Source organism: Dermacentor andersoni, chromosome 8 (assembly GCF_023375885.2).
Source record: "Dermacentor andersoni chromosome 8, qqDerAnde1_hic_scaffold, whole genome shotgun sequence".
In the NCBI taxonomy this organism is placed as follows: Eukaryota; Metazoa; Arthropoda; class Arachnida; order Ixodida; family Ixodidae; genus Dermacentor; species Dermacentor andersoni.
In genome coordinates this window covers 37,617,728-37,638,706 of record NC_092821.1, presented here as the reverse complement: position 1 = coordinate 37,638,706, position 20,979 = coordinate 37,617,728, and the positions used below count along the sequence as shown (strand labels likewise).

At 49.3% G+C, this 20,979-nt stretch overlaps 1 long non-coding RNA gene across 1 annotated transcript in view; it reads left to right on the top strand.

The window, feature by feature from the left end:
- LOC129383559 (uncharacterized) overlaps positions 1 to 16,655 on the top strand; it is a 158,242-nt gene extending 141,587 nt beyond the window's left edge. The window contains exon 7 of the long non-coding RNA XR_011895970.1: positions 16,418 to 16,655. This is a non-coding gene — a long non-coding RNA (uncharacterized lncRNA). The remainder of the gene's footprint in view (positions 1 to 16,417) is intronic.
- The last annotated feature ends 4,324 nt before the right edge of the window (positions 16,656 to 20,979 follow it).

Here is a 20,979-nt window from a genome sequence, read left to right as displayed (position 1 = left end):
CGCTGCGGGTTTTCGTGGCGTTTTCTACCGCTTGCGAGAAAGGCGCTTTTCCTCCTAGGCGTCTAGAACCCTCCCCCTCGTTGTCCCGTGACATCAGCCCCGAAAATACGACAGCCTCAAGCTTTCTGGGTGGTTCTTGGAAGGTAAACAGCGAACTAGGGTCAACGTTCGGGACACTTATCCAAGGGTTGCAATGTGGGCTTGTTGGCAACGTATCTTGAATAGTTTTAAGGCAGTGCGATTAAAAGACAGCACCAAAAGCAGATACACTGGGACATGCACGGCGCTTACTTCCAACAATGTTTATTATAGAAAACCAGGCCGTATATAGCCACGTAAACAGTTAAACTTACCAAGCGAAAATTTTTATAGTGATATCTTAAGGCATGCGCAAATAATTTCAATTCTTTATCAGGTTATCATGGTTTACCGATACAGGATTTTCCCGGGGCAGGAATCTGCTCAACTTCTTTTATAAGTCTAGTCAGTTAGCTACTTATAATGAAGGCAGCGAGACCCATGTGGTGCAAACATATCGACATTATTATTGCGTTCGCGCAACCTATCATTAAGGCATCTTCCCGACGGCCCGACGTAATGTTTTCCACACGATAAGAGGATACGATATATATTCGAAGTCTTGCAATCTCTTAACTTTTACAGCGAAGCTATATACCTCTACGGTTCAAGGAAATTTTCAGGTCGTTGTGAGCAAAAAACTCCCCATACTTGGCCGATGCCGGAGATAGTGCAATACCGGCCCGACTCGCGGCGGAGGTGAAGCAGGCGTTAAGCACTCCTCATAGATGGGCCGATCGCGAAGATAGTACAATGACGGGCCGACCCGTAGCGGAGGTAAAGTTCTCCATTAAGGGACCCACATACTCAGCTTCGCTGGTCATCCTTCTTCACAGAGTGGAAGGGCACTGAGCTTTTTCGTGTTTTACTGGGCAGCTAAGACCACTTTCTTTCTTCTCTGCTCTTGTCTACCTGCACAAATGGTTTAATTTGTTAAGTGCTGAAAAAATTATATCCGTATTACATCGGCATGCAGTCTTCTTTAGGTCGCCCAAGGGCACGCGCACTTAGGGGGACGTGAACCCGAGAAACCACACGTCAACAGGTTGCAGACGAAGAATGGTGGGCATTGCGACGTCGAGTCATTCGGGGCACCAAGCAGCGGCAGCAGGCACGAGCCTGTCGATTCGCCGGCCGTGCCGAATAGGTGGGAATGGGTTTGTGACAGCGGGTGACTTGTGGCAAAATGCACCGGCAACAAATGCTCGGCTTGCCGTACTTGAAAGCTTATCCGCGGCCAGGAAGTCTTGAATGGCAGGTGAATACGAATCGCTGGCAATGAGCAATGCGGTGGTAGCCTGTGGTACACAGGAGACGATCTTCTTAGGCAAACTCACGGGCGCCCTTTCCTGGGGAACAAACGTCGCGACGTTTGTTCGACGTTATCCACGGCCGTGCGCAGATGATCTGTGCCAAGCAAGCGCAAAAGCTCTTGAAACAGAGCATACTTGAACTGCTGCCTTCTGTCAGTAAGAATTTTTTTAGGGCATCCGAAGCAGGTGAACGATGTTGTGAAAAAAGTGCCGCGACGATTGCAGCAGCGCTGTCTTTAAGTTGCGTTGCTTCTGGTCAACGGGTAAACATCTCAATAGAGGGGATCAGGAAGCGAAATCCCTGACACCGTGTTAGTGGTCCAACTATATCAATGTGCACAACGTAATTCCTAACTCCAACATGTGCACGAACTCAGAACGCGCAACCTTGAGCTTGTACGGAGCAACTCGACGAGGCCGGAAGAATGCAGGAGGTAGGGAAGTGATGGGGTGTCGCACATCGTGGCAGACAATTTTTTTCACTTGGGCGGTGCGTGGAGTTAAGGAAATTTTCGCAACAATACCGTGAACGCTCCATTGGAAACCGCAACGCAAGAGAACGCTATATCTATGCTTTCTGGTGCCGCAGCATCTCGCACAGAGAGATAGGTTGTCGCGTCTAATGTTGTTTGAGGTCTACAATGAGGCCATGGTTGGTGAGGAAATCTTCATCGATAATGGAAGAAATAGCGTCGGCAACTGTGAAGAACTATCGTAACACTCTTCGCAGGCCCAAGTTAAGTTTGAGCGAGCGCTGTCGAATTATCGGAATGCCAGTTGAATTCACGGCTTGTACGTACCGAATGGGAGCAGCTGTGAGATCCGCTGGTGCAGAATTCTTACCTGCGCCCCTGTGTGGGCAAGAAAACGTTGCTCAGTTACTTTATCATTGATGTAGAAGAGACGGCTTTGGATGGGGCCATGACATTTCGTCGCCGTTAGCGGCCGGTCGGACGGTTTCCCGACCACGAGCAAGGAAAAAAGCAACGACGTCTTCCGCACCAAAACGGTGGCGATATCTGCTGCATGGTAGCGCTGGCGCTCGCTGGACGGACTGCGCTGACGAGATGGAGATCGACGATGACGATGGGAACGAGAAGAAATGTTCTTACGAATGATCGCATCCTAAATCTTGTCCCGTCTATGGCACAGCTCAGACACTAGGAATGTTGTAGATGCTGTCTCTCGCCGGTTTGGAGGTAAGGAGCTCGCAGTGCGCGACGCTGACGGCAGCATCACAGCCGCCACTGAAGTTGGATTCATCACAGCCTAAGTGGATTGGCAACTTCCATCTCTTTGTGCGCCAATGCAGCGAGCTCTCACAGATGCCGAGCTGAAGCAGTGGCCAGCATCGTCTGGACTTGGGTGGGCAAGCGCCGCAGGAATAGCTCACGTACAAAGGCGTTGTACGTGATGAAAGCGCGTGGGCCGAGAAGGTTAAGCATTGGCGCAGTAACTGACTTCGGCATTGATTGCCCAGTTGTTCGAATTAGAGTAGCTGTTGTAATCGTGTGCATTCCGGCGTAGCTGTACGATCCAGTATAGCGCCCTTGATTGCATTCTAAGGCGCCGCTGGTAGGGTGGGCGAGAACCAAAGGAGAAATCAGGCAATCTCGTCGATGACGGCCGTAGGAAGCGCGTCGACCACAAGGAGGTAATTGTGGGTCTGTGAGGTTATCTGCGAGAGCGCGAAACGGGCCTCTGCTTGGACGAACCACGCCAATGGGTTCCGCTCCCAAAATTCTGGCTGGCGGATGACGTGTGAGACAAGCGCAGCGGTTGAAGCGAGATCAGCGGCTTTCCCGTTGCTCGAGCCTTGCTGGCGTTCGTTCTCGGTGTTCGACGTGCCTCCACTTCCTTTTTGTGTGGCGCGTTATTACCAGGTGCTAATTTCTCGTTGATTCAGACGTCCGCGGTCACCAATTGTACAGCACGTCAGAGAGAGACGACGAGACGTTATTCCAGTACTGGAGCTCAAACTCTACTAAGTTTTATTCCTTCGGTCTCCAGCGCCATTGTTGGCCTCTGCTGACTTCGTCATCTTTCCTAAGATCATCGCGTCGATGACGCTGGCGCTACAAGTCAATGGGTAGCGCTTTCGAGACGCCCGCTTATGTACGTAACTCTCCCTTAATATCCTACAGGTTCCGCGTTTGCCTGCAGCTCCTGAATATATGGATACAGAAGCTCCAATCATGTGTCCCAAAGAGTGCCCTAATAGGTGCCAAATTTAACACCGTAACGGTTGTCTCTTCTAGATTTCTTTCGTAACAACCTTGTCTGTCACATCCTGCTTAGAGTGACTAGCACCATTATCTTGGGCTCTTGGGTCCTTGATTAGGCTCGTTCCGTAGGATCCACCTATGGCTCTCTTTTTTCTGGGAGAAATGCCGTCTCGGTTTATCCTTTCCATCTGGATGCGCGTCCTGGGCAGTGAGTTTTCGCCGCGTAGCGTACTCATCATTTGACCGAGCCGCCTTTTCTATCGTGTCTACAGCCTATCAATCCGGCACCCAAGGCCTCACTCGCTGCGGAGTGCTCGAGTTGTTCGAGACATGCATTCTAAAACCATGTCTCCGCTTTCGTAAACTAAGGCGCCCGTAAGACCCTCAACGATGTTCCCTTTCATACCTCACGCAGACTCAAAAAAGTCGCTTGCGATCTCAAAGCGAACCTAGGTGTCTTTTGTTCGTCCCTCTGAAACGCAGCCTGAACGCTTCCGGTGTAAGTTAATTTCTGCTCAAGGGTTTTGACTTTATTACAGCGAAACTGTTTATGCGGACCGTGTGTGGTCGTTGTTGGACTTCGCTAAAGAGCGGCCACGTGTCCTAGCGGGAGAGGAAAGGAAGACCTCGACAGGTCGAAAGCGGTTGGAGTGATGACTGTCCCCCTGTGAGAATGCGATCTATGCGCGAACCTTGTACGGTTGTCACAGGGTGCATTTTCTTTGATCGAAACAAATCGGCATGGAATTTAGTGACGGTTGATTCCACCCTATCGCGAAAAAAAAAAACATAATAATGCTGACGGTTTACGGCAAACAAAGAGTACCCAGAGATTGAAGCGCGAGACCAGGAGCGCGTGCCGGCAGCCATGTCATTACAATTCAACCAATCGTCAAAGCGACGGCAACGCCCGCATATCCAGCGGTGGGCCTTGCGCCCATTACACGGATCTTTGGATTAGTGGTTCCGCACATACCATCCTAGCTACAACTACGGGAAGACCACGAGTAGTGCGTACTCTGAGGAAGGAGCAGTCTATTGGAAAAGCAAACATGAGGCGAAAGAATGGTGAAAAAAACAAGATTTACTATATCGTCTGCTTGCGAAGTTTGACATGCGTGGTGTAACAGGCGGTGTAACTAACACAGCAGTCCGTATAGATATACGGAGTAAAAGCGGTGGTGATTTTTCCTGGTAGTTCCCCGCTTCGATCGCTTTCAGTTTTGTGACTGCACATGTCAACGAAGTCACCAACCCCTGTCACCATGTGCCCGGAGCGAAGTTACACCTCGGGGAAGTTCTTTCTAAATGAACTGAGGACAAGGCAATCTCCTCGCCAACCTTGTGTAGTTTAATCCACTAGTCCACACGACATAGTTTGAAATCACCTGTCTACTTGAGTTCTTACCGTACTCGCTTTCTGAATTTCAAGCTACAGCTTTCTAATCTCTTGGTCTGCCATCCCTTGTTCATGTTATTGCTGCTTCATCTCTTTTTATTACTGTTCTTTCTGGCCTCCAGCCATCTGGGTGGCTCATGGAAGGCGAACAGCGGAGTGGAGTCCATGTTCGGGTCACTTATCCAAAGACACGCACGGTTAGGGGGTGGTCAACCCAACAAACCCCACCTGCACGGGTTGCTGAAGAACTATGTTGGGCAGTGCAACGTCGAGTCGTTCCTGGCACCAAGCAATGGCAGCAGGCACTTGGCTGTCACTCGGCTGGCCGTGTCGAAAAGCTGAGTATCCGGTTGCGATGGCGACTGGTTCTTGGCGATAAGTAGCGGAAACAGGCGCTCAGTTTGCGTGTCTAACAGCAACCAAGCTTTACAGATATTATTAGGCTATTCATGCTGTTTTCTTATTACCGATTAGAGATCTTGTGTTTAAAGCCGATGATAATTGCCCTTATATTCGGCTGTGTATATTTTCATTAGCCAGTGTAAGCGGTGTACTTATTTTTACCTAAGTAAATATTCCCGTTCAAAATATGCGTATTTCCGTTTTACTATGCCATAATCGATTCGACGTGCAATTCAAGCTACTTCTATTCCATTTGTGCTCAAAAGTTTTGATACTTGCCTACTTCTACTAGTCAGTTATTATTGCCGCATCGGCCGGAAGGTATAAGTGCGCAAGAACAAGGTATTCAGTCGTTATGGATTGTTTAAGTTATCTTTTAACAACAATTATTCTGAGTCATGCTAACGTTAAAGAAGTACCCTCGTGTATGAGGCTTCATGCATAGTGGGTTTTGTTTTAGAATTTACAAAAGTATTTCCGACGCCTGTGGAAGATAGCTTTCTAGTCTTTTTACTATATTTGTCAAAGAGGCAGAAATACTTGCACGATAAGTACAAATTCATGATCAAAGAATTACAAAAAGATATATTATTTACAATTTATTCCGTAGTGAACCGCGAACATGCCGTGAAAGGGCTTGACTCCGTTGTCGTCTGACATGGCGCCGCTTGAAGCAGTTAGTGCAACTTCCCTCGAATATATAAGAAAACGGCTGCTTCTGACACCATGTGGTGCTACGACCCTCGCCGTTTGGCGAGCGCAGCCGGACTAGCCGCAGGAAAGAACTGAGCGGTGACTCCGATGGCGGGCGTGATAACAACCCTTTATTTCGTGCCAGCATCCTACATTATAGCGAACACTCACACGACAGGCGACGTCACTTGCAGGCAACCTTTTCCAGATTAGGCCCAAAGGGCAACATAAGGTGTACGCATGACACGCTGTGTAGGTGCTATCGTGACATAATTTAATATCTTATGGCACATATTCAAGTTTACGAATTTTGCGTGTCGAGCTTGGAAGTATCCCCTCGGAATCAATTTTTAGGATGACAGAATTTTTTGAGATATTCATTCCCAAAGCGCTGCGACAAAAGAGAACGGCCCACTATTACTTTTGGCTTCTAGCATAAGATGGCGTTTGGGTAAAAAATTACGAGATAGCTAGACATTTATACTGCACGTTTGATAGTAATATATTGAGACCAGTGGCCTCCTCATATTACCTCCCAAGCGCATATTCCTTGCGATTTCTCCGGCTGCCATTCGAGTATCGAATTATAAGTGTCATAAACTGATTAGCTAAAAAGCTAGTTCGTTATTTTGTTACTTGGTCAATTATGCATCCTGATTTCTCGTGCGAGTTATATCCACCGCTTCTCGATGTCGAGCTCAAGACAAGGACTAAAATATATTATCTGACGCAAGCGATATTTAAAATTTTGTATACTACAACAAAAACACACCGTATGGGCCGTTCTGGACAAACATGAAGATGAAAGCCACAACCAAAGCAGCAGGCTGGATTAGAAGCATCTTTCGAACACAGAATTTCCAGACTTTGTTACAACTGGAGATGGTAATTGTGGAACTGTGTCCTTTTTCCTCGGTATAAGATTGATTAGTCACAGCGCAACACATCCGCTACTGGACGTTCTCTTAACGGACAAACGATTCTGTGAATCACCAACATCAGCCCGTACTAGACGGCAACTATTGTTGCAGTTCGCTGTCATGGAGAGCGTTTCTACTGCAGTTCAAGGCCATGGAACCATAGGACACGAGCAGCTGTACTCGGACGTTCAGTGTAGGACCGCATACCAAGGAACTCGCTCTCCTCGAAATCTTGCCGCCAGACATGTCGTACGAGAAACTAACGGAAGCTCTTGTTTTCGTGTTGGCTAATGATCACAAACTATAGCTTCCTGAAAGAACTGTCGCCAGAGACAGACGACTTTCCAGAAATTGGCGTTTCTCACACAAATGACGATGCGCAAAGGTCACAAATATCATTTACCACACGTGGCCAACGCCGATCAGTACTATAGGCGTGATTTGTACAAGTGGCGAAGATAATCTCAAATAATCAGGCGGAATTTCATTCTGTCACCGAACAAAATTTCGTATCGTAGATCACTCCGCGCGACAAGAAGGTATCTTCCACTCCTGTCAACGTCATTTTTGCAACAAAAGCTACAGAAATTCTGAGAATTGTCTACTAATGCGAAAGCATTGTTTCGCTCGGCAGTTACTTTGTTGTTGCTTGTTGTTGCTTTGTTATTGTTTAGCCTACTTGCTATTTCTAGCTCATGCTCGTCTACCCATGGTCTTTCCTATGGCAAAGCATGCTTTGGCTTTAGTAGACAAATGTCAGATTTTCACGCCTCATCCGGCCCCTTCAATGCAATCGTGCTAATTGAGCCTGGACACCGGGCACGAGCGCGCCTCGACCGAGCGGAGCGGTTGAAAGGGAACAGCAGCTGCTGCAGTACCGCGTGAGGCGTTGCGTGAGATCAGAGTGCATCGCCACGAAGCCACGTCACCCAATTGAACGCTGCTGAGCGCCCTTCGAGCTATAAGCACCTCGCGGGCAAACGTGCGCGCTTTCCTTGGGCCTTACTGAGGCCCAGTCACAAAGCAGGGGAGAGCATGCGTGGACAAGGAGCGCGCGCATACCGCATGCTGATGAGAGTGACGGCGACAGTGTGATTGTGTTGCGCCTCTTCCTCTTTACAATCACACTATCGCTGTCGCTTTCACACATGCTCTCCTTGTCCACGCATGCTCTCCCCTCCTTTCTGACTGCGCCTCGGTAAGGCCCGAGGAAAGCGCGTTCGTTTGCCAGCGAGGTGCTCATAACTCGAAGGGCGCTCAGCGGCGTTCATTTAGACATGGGGCCCCCGCAGAATCTCAAGTTGGCCGACACCGAAATTGCAAGTTCACCCACCCCTACATGAAGCTTGATCATATATATATTCTGAAGAGCTATATGTATCTCTGTTGGCATTCTGTTTTCAAGGTGAGCTTGTATAGGTTCACAAGTTTTGGTAGCGGTCTGATCACACCAAAACCCAACTGCTCCCAGAGCAGAGCAGATACGGGAAAGGGCGGTTTCATTAGTTCGCAGCTGCACCTACGCCGGAGCGTGAATCGTTGTAGAGGATTTCAGCTGCCTAAGCTCGTGCTCGCGCCACGCAGGCAGCCAATCAGAGCCGTTGCACTTATTCCAGGGAGCGAAAGGCCAGAAAAGGGTGTCGAGCGCGCCGAATTCGTTGCCGTTCCGTTCATTCTCAGAAGACGGATAGTACGGCCACCGATCGTGCATTACCCCGCGGAACTGGCAGCGTTCGACGAGCGGCGGTGAGAACACGCACGTGAAAGGGTACGCCGTGTTGAGGGAGCAGGACGCCGAAGCAATCCGACAACGTAACCTATGACTTACTTAACCGTTAAGAAAATCAGGTGTACGCACGACAAGCTGCGCTTACCCCCAATTTCCGGTAGTGGAAGGGTTCGCAACTTTTCATTTTTTACCTTTAGATTGGTCCTTATCGCTTAAAAGCTGCTAGTCATCTGCATTTAAACTATCATACCGACTGACTGCCTTACCTTTCCAAATTAAGCATTATTGTGCAGATACAAGGCATAACACATTCCGCATGATAGGGCTGGGGAGAACGTCCAAGTATGCCTACGGCAGCGCTTTTTAAAACGTAGGCATGAAAGCGTAGGAGGAAGAAAATTCCTGACCAAAATGCTTGTTTATAGGTTCGTTGTGGACCTCGTAGCAATGAGTAATAGGTCGCACTGCATTGTTCGCATGCAGACGGGGGTAAAAATCTGTCACTCTTCTTGCATAGAGATAACCGTTGTCGTGTTTATTGCCTTTCTCGAATGGTTCGACGGAGAACTGAAACAGCGTATCAGCGTCTTCTTGTGTACAGCGTATCAGCGTCCGACTTGTGCACCATGGTCACATCGTAAACGTGCAGTCAGAAGCATCGCCACGCCAGTCGTCCCCAAGGGTCGTTCATGTTTGTAAAGCAGTGCAACAAATGGAAATGACCTAATATTGAAAAGCACCATCAAAACAGCTTATACCGCCATTTAGCAAATACCTATACGACTACAATAGAATTCTTTTCAGAAATAGCCTAGTTCACCTCTGCTGCGACAAACTGGGATTTGCGTTAGTGATTACTCTCTGGACGTAATCTTGCCTTTACACAAATAAGGCGCAATGGCTTAAGCGGCTGCCATCTGAATGGGCTTCCGTGTCAGCCTTCTTTTCGAAGTAGGCGAGAACTGGAGCTAGGGCGAGTGAATGTCTGAGCTTTCTGAAGTCCACCTCTTGCCATGAGCACCGGGTCGATGCATCATTATCACTGATAAAATAAGCCAGTGCTTACGCGATCTTCAAAAAATTGGCTATAAAGCGCCGTTAATAGGCACACACGCCCTGTAAGCGTTGCATATGCTTTTTTTCCTCCACAGCATTAAAGAGCCCACAGTAATACCTTTCTCCGGATGGACGCCGACGCCTTCAGCGCTGACCAAATGTTCGCGAGACTTGACCTCTCTGTAGCTGCAACGACAGTTCTTAGGACTATTTGAGAAATCAGCCACTCGTGTTGCTGCGAGGGCTTGGCGCCGTAGCATAATGTGTTATTCAAACATGGTCTAAAATGGAAGCACGAAGTCATGAAAATGCAAGCCAGTGGTCGACGTCATCAAAAATGTCACGGTGAAAGTTTGTTGCCTATCGGTCGATCTGTAGGGCAAAATGAGTCGGCGTTGCTCCACCGGGGCGCTGATTGCAACCTTCATAGCAGACGTAGTAGGTTTTCTTTTGTGTTCATTTTTCGTGAACTTCCAAGTTCTTCGTAAACTTCCACCCGCCGTCGGCGGCGGCGGTGGGAACGAGCTCGAGCGAGCGATAGAGCGAGTACTACGACAACGCCTAAAACCATTAGAATCGATGATTGCTGAGCTTAAACGTGAAAATGCGCTCCTTAGAGAGGAAAATTTCAAATTGAAAGGCGAGGCTCCACAACCGCAGCAACGACAGCAACGTCACACGACGATGCCACCGTCCTCGGTGCCTCGATCACCGACTCCATCTCGGCCAGAGCCGGCCGGGTTGGACACGGATGACGAGGGCAGCTCGGTGGAGACGGTGGATGAACGGGATAATCGTCCAGTTACCGCGAAAAGGATCGCACTAGATCCCGCAAGACCCGACACCAAACAGCGATGCGGCTGTTACGAGAAATTAGAGAAACGAGTAGACAGCATCGAGAAGAGCGTCGAGGAACGTTTCGCCAAACAGATGGCACATATGAACGAAATGTTTAATAACGTGGTAGCTAAGCTCTGTGAGCAAATAACACAAATGTTCGCCGCGCACTTGGCGCGCAAAGACGACCTAGAAGCGAGGCTGCCGCCAGCTGCGGGTAGACCAATAAGAACGATGAGCAAGCCGTACTCTAGACAGCAACAACACAATCAGCCGCAGCAAAACACGCTCACAGACATAGAGGCGCAACCGCAGCAGCAACCAAGTCGCCTCGATGGCGACGGGTTAAATTAAACACAGGCATCATCATGGCTACACACGCAACGAACCACATTAACACTGGGAAACAACAACAATACACAATCTGGCAGTGGAACTGCCGGGGCTACAGGAGGAAGCGTGCTAATCTCCAGCAATTCAACGCAGCCGCGAGACGAAACCGGACGTGATCCTTTTACAGGAGACAAACCATCCGGTCAAAGTAGCTGGCTACAAAGCCATAGACGCGACCGCGACGGACAGCAGACAAAGAAGGAAACGGTCTACACCCCGCATGGCAGATGGCGCGGGGCCGGGGGCGGTGGTGGCGCACCGGCCGTCGCCCCCACCCCGCCCGTTGCCGGTCGCCGCCGTGCTCGTTCGGCGCAACGTCAATGTAGCGCAGCGCGAACTTCCCTGCGTAAAGCGGGAGACACACGGTCCGATTCGGTGTCCGATTCGGCGTCCGACGCGCCGGAACGGCAGCCGGAATCGAGGTGTTTTGCCGTGCCGAAGCGCCGGATCGGACGTCCGGCGTGCGACAAGCCGGGCAGATTTTCATCGTCCGACGCGTCCGACAACCGCACCGTCGTCTGGCCGCAGCCAATGACAGCGCGGCTGGCATGTGACGTTCTCTGACGTTCCCTGCACGGAGGCGGCGCTGGCTGGCCGGTTTCTCGCAGTGTTTTTTTTTTTTTTTCCTTGCCTGCTGCAGTTTGTTTCCGACACGAAATAGTTACCCGTTCAGTAAACTTATCTCGAATGTGTGCCTGTTATGCAAAGCAGCGCCTAGTACGCTAGCACTAAGCTACTGGCGCGATCGGGAGCCGCGACGCGAGGGCATTTCGCGGGCAGACATCACACACCGACCGTCTGAGCGAGGCTGCTCGCTTCGCTTGCACGTTTGCCCTTCGCAACGACTGCGTCGAGTAAACCAATTGTATTTAATTACGGGCGACCTAAGTGTACAGTGTTAATTGTTTTGGCAAACATAAGCGCTCTTCGACGAGCTCGGGTTGGATCGTAAGCGCCGTCGGCCGCGGCGTCGGCCTAGCTAGGCCTACCGGCCCTATCGCTGGCTGTTAGCGGAGTCGTGAGTGGACAACGCGCCGTCGTGAAGTGTTTTGTCACTCGCAGGGTCATAATTTTATTGACAGTGTTCGCTTAAAGCGAAGCAGTGCTGTGCAGAGTTGTTTATATTGCGTTTCTCGACGTGGCTATGAAGTCAAGCTGGGGGGCTGGATCTGGGCGGAGCTTACGCGCCGCTCAATCTTTCGGATGCACGCACCGTGTGCCCCGAACCGTCGTATGCCGCACGCCGGAGCATGCGGCGCCGCACGTCGGATCGGACACGGAATCGTACCGTGTGTCTCCTGCTTAAAGATACCTCACGTATTCGTAGAATTAATTCCTAGGAGTGGCAGCGGACTCTTCGTCTTTAACGTGTATAGTAAACCCACGCTGCAGCACCGCTTCGGGGACCTGCTTCGGGGCGCGCGCGCGGCTTCCGGCGGCGAGCCTCTACTTGTTGCGGGTGACTTTAATGCGCCCCAGGGAGCCTGGGGCTACGCCCGAGAAACACCCAAAGGCAAACACCTTTGGGAAGACTCGCAAGACCAAAGGCTTGAAGTGATCGCGAATCCCGCCGATCCTACACGCAGAGGGAACAGCGTGAGTGTCGACACGCTACCAGACCTCACGTTCGTTTCGAATGTAACCACAGCGCACTGGCAAAATACGCAAGAAGATTTAAGAAGTGACCACATGCTGATCGAGATGACGATAGGCACGGGCTCGAGCGGTCGTGCGACTAACCCTGTAAGCAAAGGCCGTAAACTCAAACTTGTGAAGTGGGACACGTTTCGCAAGAAACGAGAAGTGGGCCGAGGCGACGAGTCGATTACGGACATAGACGAGTGGACCGAGACGCTGAGAAGGGATGTAGACGCGGCAACGAGCGAAGTTCCGCCCGAGGCGAACCTCGAAAAAATTGACAGCAGGCTGCTACACATGTGGGAAGCAAAGCGAGCACTTCTAAAGAGATGGAAATGTCAATGACATAAAAAGGCTTTGCGGAAACGCATAGCACAATTAGACAGAGAGATCGAAGAACGCGCACTCCAGGTATCCAGGGCACAATGGGAAGACACGTGCGACGGCCTCGAGAGGCAGACGGCCGGGAGCGCTTGGCGCCTCTTTCGACACCTATTAGATCCGGAGGAGACTAGGGCCGCTCAAGGCCACAAGACTCGTAGACTAGTAAGATATTACAAAGGTGATAATTTCTTCGACGCCATACGCGATCGTTACTTTAAGAAGGCCGAAAGCATCCAACATGCCGAATACGACGGCGTCGCAAGCGAGAAATTGGACGCGGAATTTACCGAAGCAGAAATTCGGATGCTCCTGTTCGAACTAAACACCCGATCAGCGCCCGGCCCGGACCGGGTTACCAACAAGACTCTCCGTAACCTAGACGACGAGTCGATCTCCCGCCTTGCGACCTACGTCAACGAGTGCTCGCGAGGGGGCTTTCTTCCCGAAGCGTGGAAACGGGCCCGCGTTATCATGATTCCAAAACCTGGCAAGCAAGTTACGCTCGATAATCTAAGACCGATTTCGCTTACGTCTTGCGTCGGCAAAGTCATGGAACACGCAGTTCTCACCCGCGTGACCGACTTTCTCGAAGACCATGACGCGTTCCCGCACACCAAGCTAGGATTCCGCCGCAACCTCTAATCACAGGACGTATTGCTTCAGCTTAAATACCAGATCGTAGACGACACTACCAGCACCACTATGGCAATCCTCGGCCTAGATATTAAAAAGGCCTTTGACAACTTTAAACACGAAGCAATCTTAAAAACAATTAGAACGCTAGGACTAGGCCAAAGAACGCAGAGTAACGATAAGGATTTCCTCGCGTGCAGGCGTGCATGTATCATCGTCGGCGACGAGGAATCGCCCGGAATTTGAGACGGGTCCGTCCGGCACGCCGCAAGGATCCGTCATATCACCATTACTCTTTAATTTATATCTGCTCGGTCTACCCGAGAAATTAACAGAAGTAGAAGGATTGCATCACAGTCTATACGCGGATGACATCACCCTCTGGGTTCCCGGGGAGGATGTGACGGTCACGTCGAGCGAACACTATAGGCAGGAGTAGATGCGGTCCAGAATTACTTGCGTGCAACAGACCTCGAGTGCTCGGCTACCAAGTCCGAACTGTTAATCTACAAACCCACAAGGAGAGGTCGTAAAACCCTGCGCGACGAAGAACGGGAATGCTCAAAAATACGTATTATATTGGCAGATGGTACTCCCGTACCGCACGTAGACAAAATTAGAATCCTGGGGTCACACGTGCAGGCAAATGGCCATAACGGAGAGACGGTGTGGAGACTTTGTCGTTCGGTAGATGACACGATCCCACTCTTGCGTCGCATTACGAATAGACGCAATGGTATGCGTGAAAACTGCGCGATCCGTCTCGTGCAGGCGTACGCGATAAGCCACATAACGTATGTTGCCCCCTACCTTAAGTGGACAGGGTGCGAGAAAAACAAGGTCGAATGCATGATACGAAAGGCTTTTAAGAGGGCGGTCGGCGTTCCACTCAACGCGAGCACCGACAAGTTTCTGGAGCTCGGGCTTCGTAACTCACTTGACGAGTTAATCGAGGCGCACGACATTGCGCAATACGAACGATTATCTAATTCAAAGACAGGTCGATGCATCCTCGAGTCACTCGGCATCGCGTACCACACTAAGCATGGAGAAAAGATGGCGGTTCAGGCCTCGGTCCGCGACTGCCTGATCATCCCGCCGCTTCCCAAAAACATGCACCCGACGCACCACGGCGCGAGACGCAACAAACGAGCAAGAGACCTCCGGAAGAAGTTTGGCAACAGCAGCGAGGCGGTGTACGTAGACGCTGCGCGATACGAAGGAGAGATAAGCGCACACGTGATCGCGGTTGTAGACCGCACGGGTAAGTGCCTCGTAAGCGCCACGGTGACCACGGGACACACGGAGGCGGCCGAAGAAGCCGCAATAGCCCTAGCACTGGCCACGGTGCCTAGCGCTGCGATCGTGATCAGCGACTCGCAGGCGGTCGCGTCTCGCGCGAAGCAGTCCGCATACTCCAAATTTGTGGCGGCAGCGATTCGTCATCGCCCTCGCAACCCCAACATTCTACAGTCTTCCTCTTCTGGACCACGGCACACACCAATGTCCCGCTCGCGGGCAACGAGGAGGCCCACGCCACGGCTCGAGGTCTCACACGCCGAGCCGCCGCAGATTATGTGGCCGCCGCCCCCGAGAGCGGGGCATCGGATCTGCCTGATCGGGACACTACAACAGAAATGCGGCAACAAGAATCACAATGTGCTCGGGGCGATCGCCTGACCACGTTCAGAGACCTCACCCAACACTACAGACTACAAAGACGCACATTCCCGCCACCACACGACAGGAATGAGGCCGTAACTTTACGCTTGCTCCAGACACACACCTACCCTAGCCCCGCGTTCCTACATCACTGCTACCCGGGTTTATATCCAACAGATGCCTGTAAAGCTTGCGGACAGCGAGCCACGCTGCGAGACATGCTCTGGGAATGTGCAGGCAACCACGGTAATGGTACCACATCCGTTAGCGACGCGCCCGTAATCGCGGCCGTTACCACAGTACGGGAAGCCTTAAGCTCGCTCCTTCCCGACGCCGCCCCGGCTGCGGGGGCCGCCGGAGACCTTCTCCATCGGCGTCGCCGCCGCTGGGAGGCGGCTCTCAAAAGTTCAGAGTTGGCAGACCAGCTCTGGGCCGTCCGGCAAGCCAAAGATGCCGCCCGAGTTCAAGGACTTCGAGCCGCCACCTGAGGCCACTACAACGAAACTGTCGGACCATTCAATAATAAAGTTTCTTCTCTCTCTCTCCAAGTTCTAGGCTGAATCCAGGTATTCACCAACTGGGATGGCAAACTATAGTTCCCGTGGAAGGAGGGGCAGCGTACCTTCGGCTTTGTGCTGCATGGTGCAAAGTACAGCTTAACTTGTCCAACTGCCAAAATATTTGCCTCTGCAAACAGCAATAGAATTTCAATATAATAGCTTAGATTAAGCAAAAGAAGCAAGGAATCTCGTCAGCCACAGTTTTGTCGTCTTGTATTATTTCCTGAAGTTGAGACACACGTATGTGGAAGTTGCATACGGCCGCTTGATAATAACACATCAGATATTGGGCTCAACATAAGGGACATTAGGAAAAATTAGAATGGCGTTTCGATTATAGATATGCTTTTGGCCTGTGTCCAGGGTCGCTGCGCGCACGGGACTTCGTGTAGCAAATCATAGGAACCAAAAATCGCTTTTTGATTTCAATGCTTACTGCTTGATTGGGCTAAAACTAATGCCTTATTGTGATATTGTATCATCCCTTTTTTTCAGTCAGAACATACTGCACCTACTGGGTCAAAAAGAGCAATGTGAAGAATCGGTACTGGGCTTGTGACTTCATATTAGACCATTTTTGCCGAAGCCCAGAAATTGTCATTAGGGATACAAACAAGTGTTGGCCTGAAGGCAACGCATAAAGATAAGAATGAACTACACCAATAAAATGAACGATGTTGTTCATTGTTAGCGAAAAGCCGAAAGCGTCCAGATAACTCGCTTTATTAAAGAATGGTACGACGAAGGTGTTTGTTTGTTGAAAGGGAGACATTTAGGAAACGCTCCTTTTTTCATTGCGTAATATCGAAGAGAACAGAGTCGTTAAACAGCACATCTACAGCACTCATTAACTTATAAGCTGAATCGCCATACGTGGGCTAATCTGAGAGGGAGTGATTGTGAAGAGGGTCTGGTGCTATTTACTGCAGCACTTTAGGGAGCACGGCTAATCGCCTAGTGAGCTTTGAGACCACCATCACGGAACGCAACTGCTATCCTCCATTACCATCGTGGAAGCTTCCGCAGCCGCAGTGGTGAGGTTGGCATGAGTATAGCGTCTAAACAACGTCTGCCACAGCGTCTAAAGGACGCGTGCCTCAAAGTTGGCATACGCTGAGAACTCCCATTCCCCCCTCCCCCCCTTGATTGTCAAAACCACGCAACCGTTCGATCGGTGCCTTTGTATTGGCGGTGAGACATCGGCGAACAGCTTTGAGGTCGCGCAGCACATTAGAACAAACTGAGCTATAACTAAGAAATAGGCTAAAGATGCAGCGAAAGCCATTCTTTTTAAATACTGAAAATCAGTTATTGAGTTGCATTTATACTAGACATTCATGGAAAGCTTTACTTTGGCAATGTTTATCACAAAGCTATAGCTCACAAGGAAACCTTGCTGGGACATTCAATACAGTTTCTTTAAGCATCTCCTGTGAGGTATGAAGAATGTTCATTAAATAACGGTGATGCCTAACAGCATATTGCTAAATACGATTAGATGTCTTTCGGCATTAAAAGAATTGCAGCAGGAGGACTTTCTTGCTTACAATGAGGAATTAGGTTGAGCATGTACGGTAAAACACAAAATACTCCAGGAATGCTGCGAAACGTTTAATTAAGGAATCTACGCGAATAATTCTTGTCTAGCGAATTGGGTAAAAAAAAAATTTTTCCAGTGTAGACATGTTGGTAGCGTGCGTTTAAGACTGCAAAAGTTACAACGTCTGCAATGCAATTGCAATGCCTGAATTTTTCGTGCTCACGATTGCGCTTCTTCTTGCTTAGAATTACGTTTTGTGCTGAAACCAGGCACTAACTATCAACAGAAGAGAATGCAGTGTTTTTTTTTACAGCGTAAGGTGTTAGTCGCTCATTCCACTGCTAGTTTCGGTTGACTATGTTGTCCGTTACCGGTGTCCGTCGCAGCTGTCGGCGGGAATGAGAAAAAAAAAAAACTAGTTCCCGCCGGGATCATACCTGGGCCCGCTGCCCGGCAGTCAGCTACTCTGCCAGTGAGCCACGCGAGCGCTTTCTTTAACATAGTACTTGTCACGATCAATGAAATGATGTACGTACAGGAACTATTTCCAATAATGTGAGTACCATATGGTCACGACCAATGAAAGGTCACCGAGCAGTACATACAAAGAAAACGTCACACAAAACAACGCCTTCCATCACAGCAAAAACTTGAAAGGAAAAATTAAACACCTAATCAAAAGTTGACAACAATTCGGCTGACATTCTACTTTAAGTGAGTAATCATTTGAGCGGAGTGCGATCCTGAGAAAATTTTCTTGCTGCGTTTCAGTCTTTCATATGAGTTTTCCATAGGCTATATCGGTCTTTCACTAAAGGCATATCCTATGGTACATCATCACATGAATTAACAATACATCGGATGCTGTGAAAATTTAGCTCAAAACGCTTTTGAAAATTTCTGAGAAGGATATCCCAGAATAAAACAGCACCTTTAGAGTCAATAAACGGGTGTTCAATAGGTTGAGACCTATCACAAAAGCCGCAGTTATTTTACAAAACGACAATATGCTTTTTTCCGCAACCTTGTTCTAAATACCATGGTTTCAATGTGTAATTTGTAATAACAAGAATAAGAAGTTGTTGTAGATTGGGGAACTGGCCACGCCAGTACATTCTAGGTTGGAGCGTAAACATTCACCTGAAACGCGCCCTAGCGCGCGAGAAGGCACTAGATATCGGATGTGCGCAGCGTAGCGTCCATAATTCCACATTTCACATTGGAGTTGCATATTGTTACACCAGGTGGTACGCCATGTAGCAGCTGCATATGTAGCGGTACAAGGTAGATGGAGAAGTTTTAAGGAAGGAGAAGAAGGTTAAGTATACGTTTACAGAAATGGCAGAATAAAAAAAATGAATAAATCAAGCTGCTGACATGACTATGTCACTGCTTCGGTTCAAAGTGAGCGCCATAAAATATTTTGGGCGTTATCATTAGCGTCATATCGTCCAATTTGTATTGCGATGTGAGATGCCTTCCGTTCAGCGTCGATACGTGCATATCTTGTATTGCAATTGCGTGTTATTACACCAGGTGGCACGCAATGTAACAGTCGCATAAGTAGCAGTATAAGGCAGATCGAAGAGACTTGAGGAAGAAAAAAATAGAATATGGAGATGCACAAAAATTTATATAATTTAAAGCAATATAGCATGTTTGATGAAATCAAGCAGGTTTGGTGACAATTTCCCACTGCAGCATTTGAAAGGGATGCCAATAAATCTTCGTCTGCCTCATCATCAGCATCGTATCGTACCACTAGCCTTGCGATGCGAGATGCCCACAGCGCACTGCCCATATGTGCACACTTTGTACTGCAGTTGCATAACACTGCATCAGACCCCACGCCATGTAGCATTTGCATAGGTAGTGGCACAAGGTAGCCAGTAAAGGATTGAGGACGATGTCACTAAGAGTTATACAAAAATAGTACAATGAAAAACCAGTATTTACCTACCGTTATAAGTAGGCAAGTGGCTGATTCTAACCTGTCCCGTTTCAAAGAGAATGGCAATAAATCATCATCATCATAATCCTTCGCATCATACCGTACATTGTGTCACGCGATGCAGCAAGCGCGCCGCGTATCGACGAAACGCGCAAGCTTTGCATTGCGGTTGCTTTCTATTCGACCAGGTGTGCCCACATGTAGCAGTTGCATGCTGCATGTAGCTCATGCTCATGCATGTAGCGTGTAACTCAAGCAGCCTAGGTGACTACTTGTCACGGCCCAATTTCAAAGGGAATGTTAATAATTCACCGTCATGAGCAGAATTGTACCTTGAGATGGGTCAAGGGATGTGACATGTACGCCACGCAGTCTGAATATATGTTTTTGCCCTTTGGTACGCGTTATGGTGTCTCCGTGAAATATACGAACCACTGTGGAAGAACCGAATCATACAGCTACGCGCGCGGCTGCAACCAGGCAACGTCGCGCTCCACAGACCTCTGTGCAGAAAGCAGTACCAGCCGGAGCTCTCCGTCCTCGCCAGGAAGACAGTTCATATAGTTCTCTCGCAAAAATCTTCGCCAGTTGTGCTCTCCCAGGGCACCACTGTGACTTGCATAACTGACACCGACACTATTTCGCTGGTACCACTTCACACCGAATGAGCACCTTTGTCTACCACAACTGATGATCATACCGCTGCCGCTGCTTCAATGGCTGCGATAAATCCCGATCTGACGGCTGCGTAGAAAGAAGACTTTTTCACTTCACTTTTATTTCCTCAAAGACCCCTCAATGGGGGTATTACATAAGGGGTGGGGTTCACAAATGTTGTTTATTTCTATTAGTGGCCGCATGAGTTCAATGAAGAATATCAGTATTAAGCTTATGAGCAAACGTCGATAAACAGGAGATTTCAGCTATGTGACGGGGCAGGCCGTTCCAGTCGGTTGATGATGGGCAAAAGAAAGATGCAGAGAAGGTTGTAGTATGGCGACATGGACGGGTTACTTGCATGAAATGCCCTGTACGCAGGGAATGGCGAGGGCGTGGGGACCACCAATGTTGCGCGATGGAGCGAGCAGTACTAAAGCTTATGAAAGAGGATTAGCGCCTCAATGGAACGCCGGGATGATAGCGTGCTTAAGGCGGACTGTGCTTTTAGTAGTGATACGCTAGTCTTGTAAGAATAGGAAGAATGAATTAATCTTGCCGCACGATTCTGAATTCTTTCAAGCGCATTGAAAAGGTAAGTTTGACGTCGTGACCAGATGAGTTTCCAACTTTCTTACGTAGGAGCGTCTTGAATGCACTGCTGCAAAAAGACAGCGGCTTATTTCGCCAGTTGTGCCCTCCCAGGTCACCACTGTGACTTGCTTTACTGACGCCGAACCTCTTGTCTTGGGCCACCTTATCAGTAACGATGGTGTTCGACCAGATCCCAACAAGGTTGCTGCCGTGCTTTGCTTCCCTCGCCCTGAAAATCAAAAACAATTAAGAAGTCCTTTAGTCCTGGCATCCTACTTCCGCCTCCTCTTTAGTCATTTTGCTCCCATGGCGTCG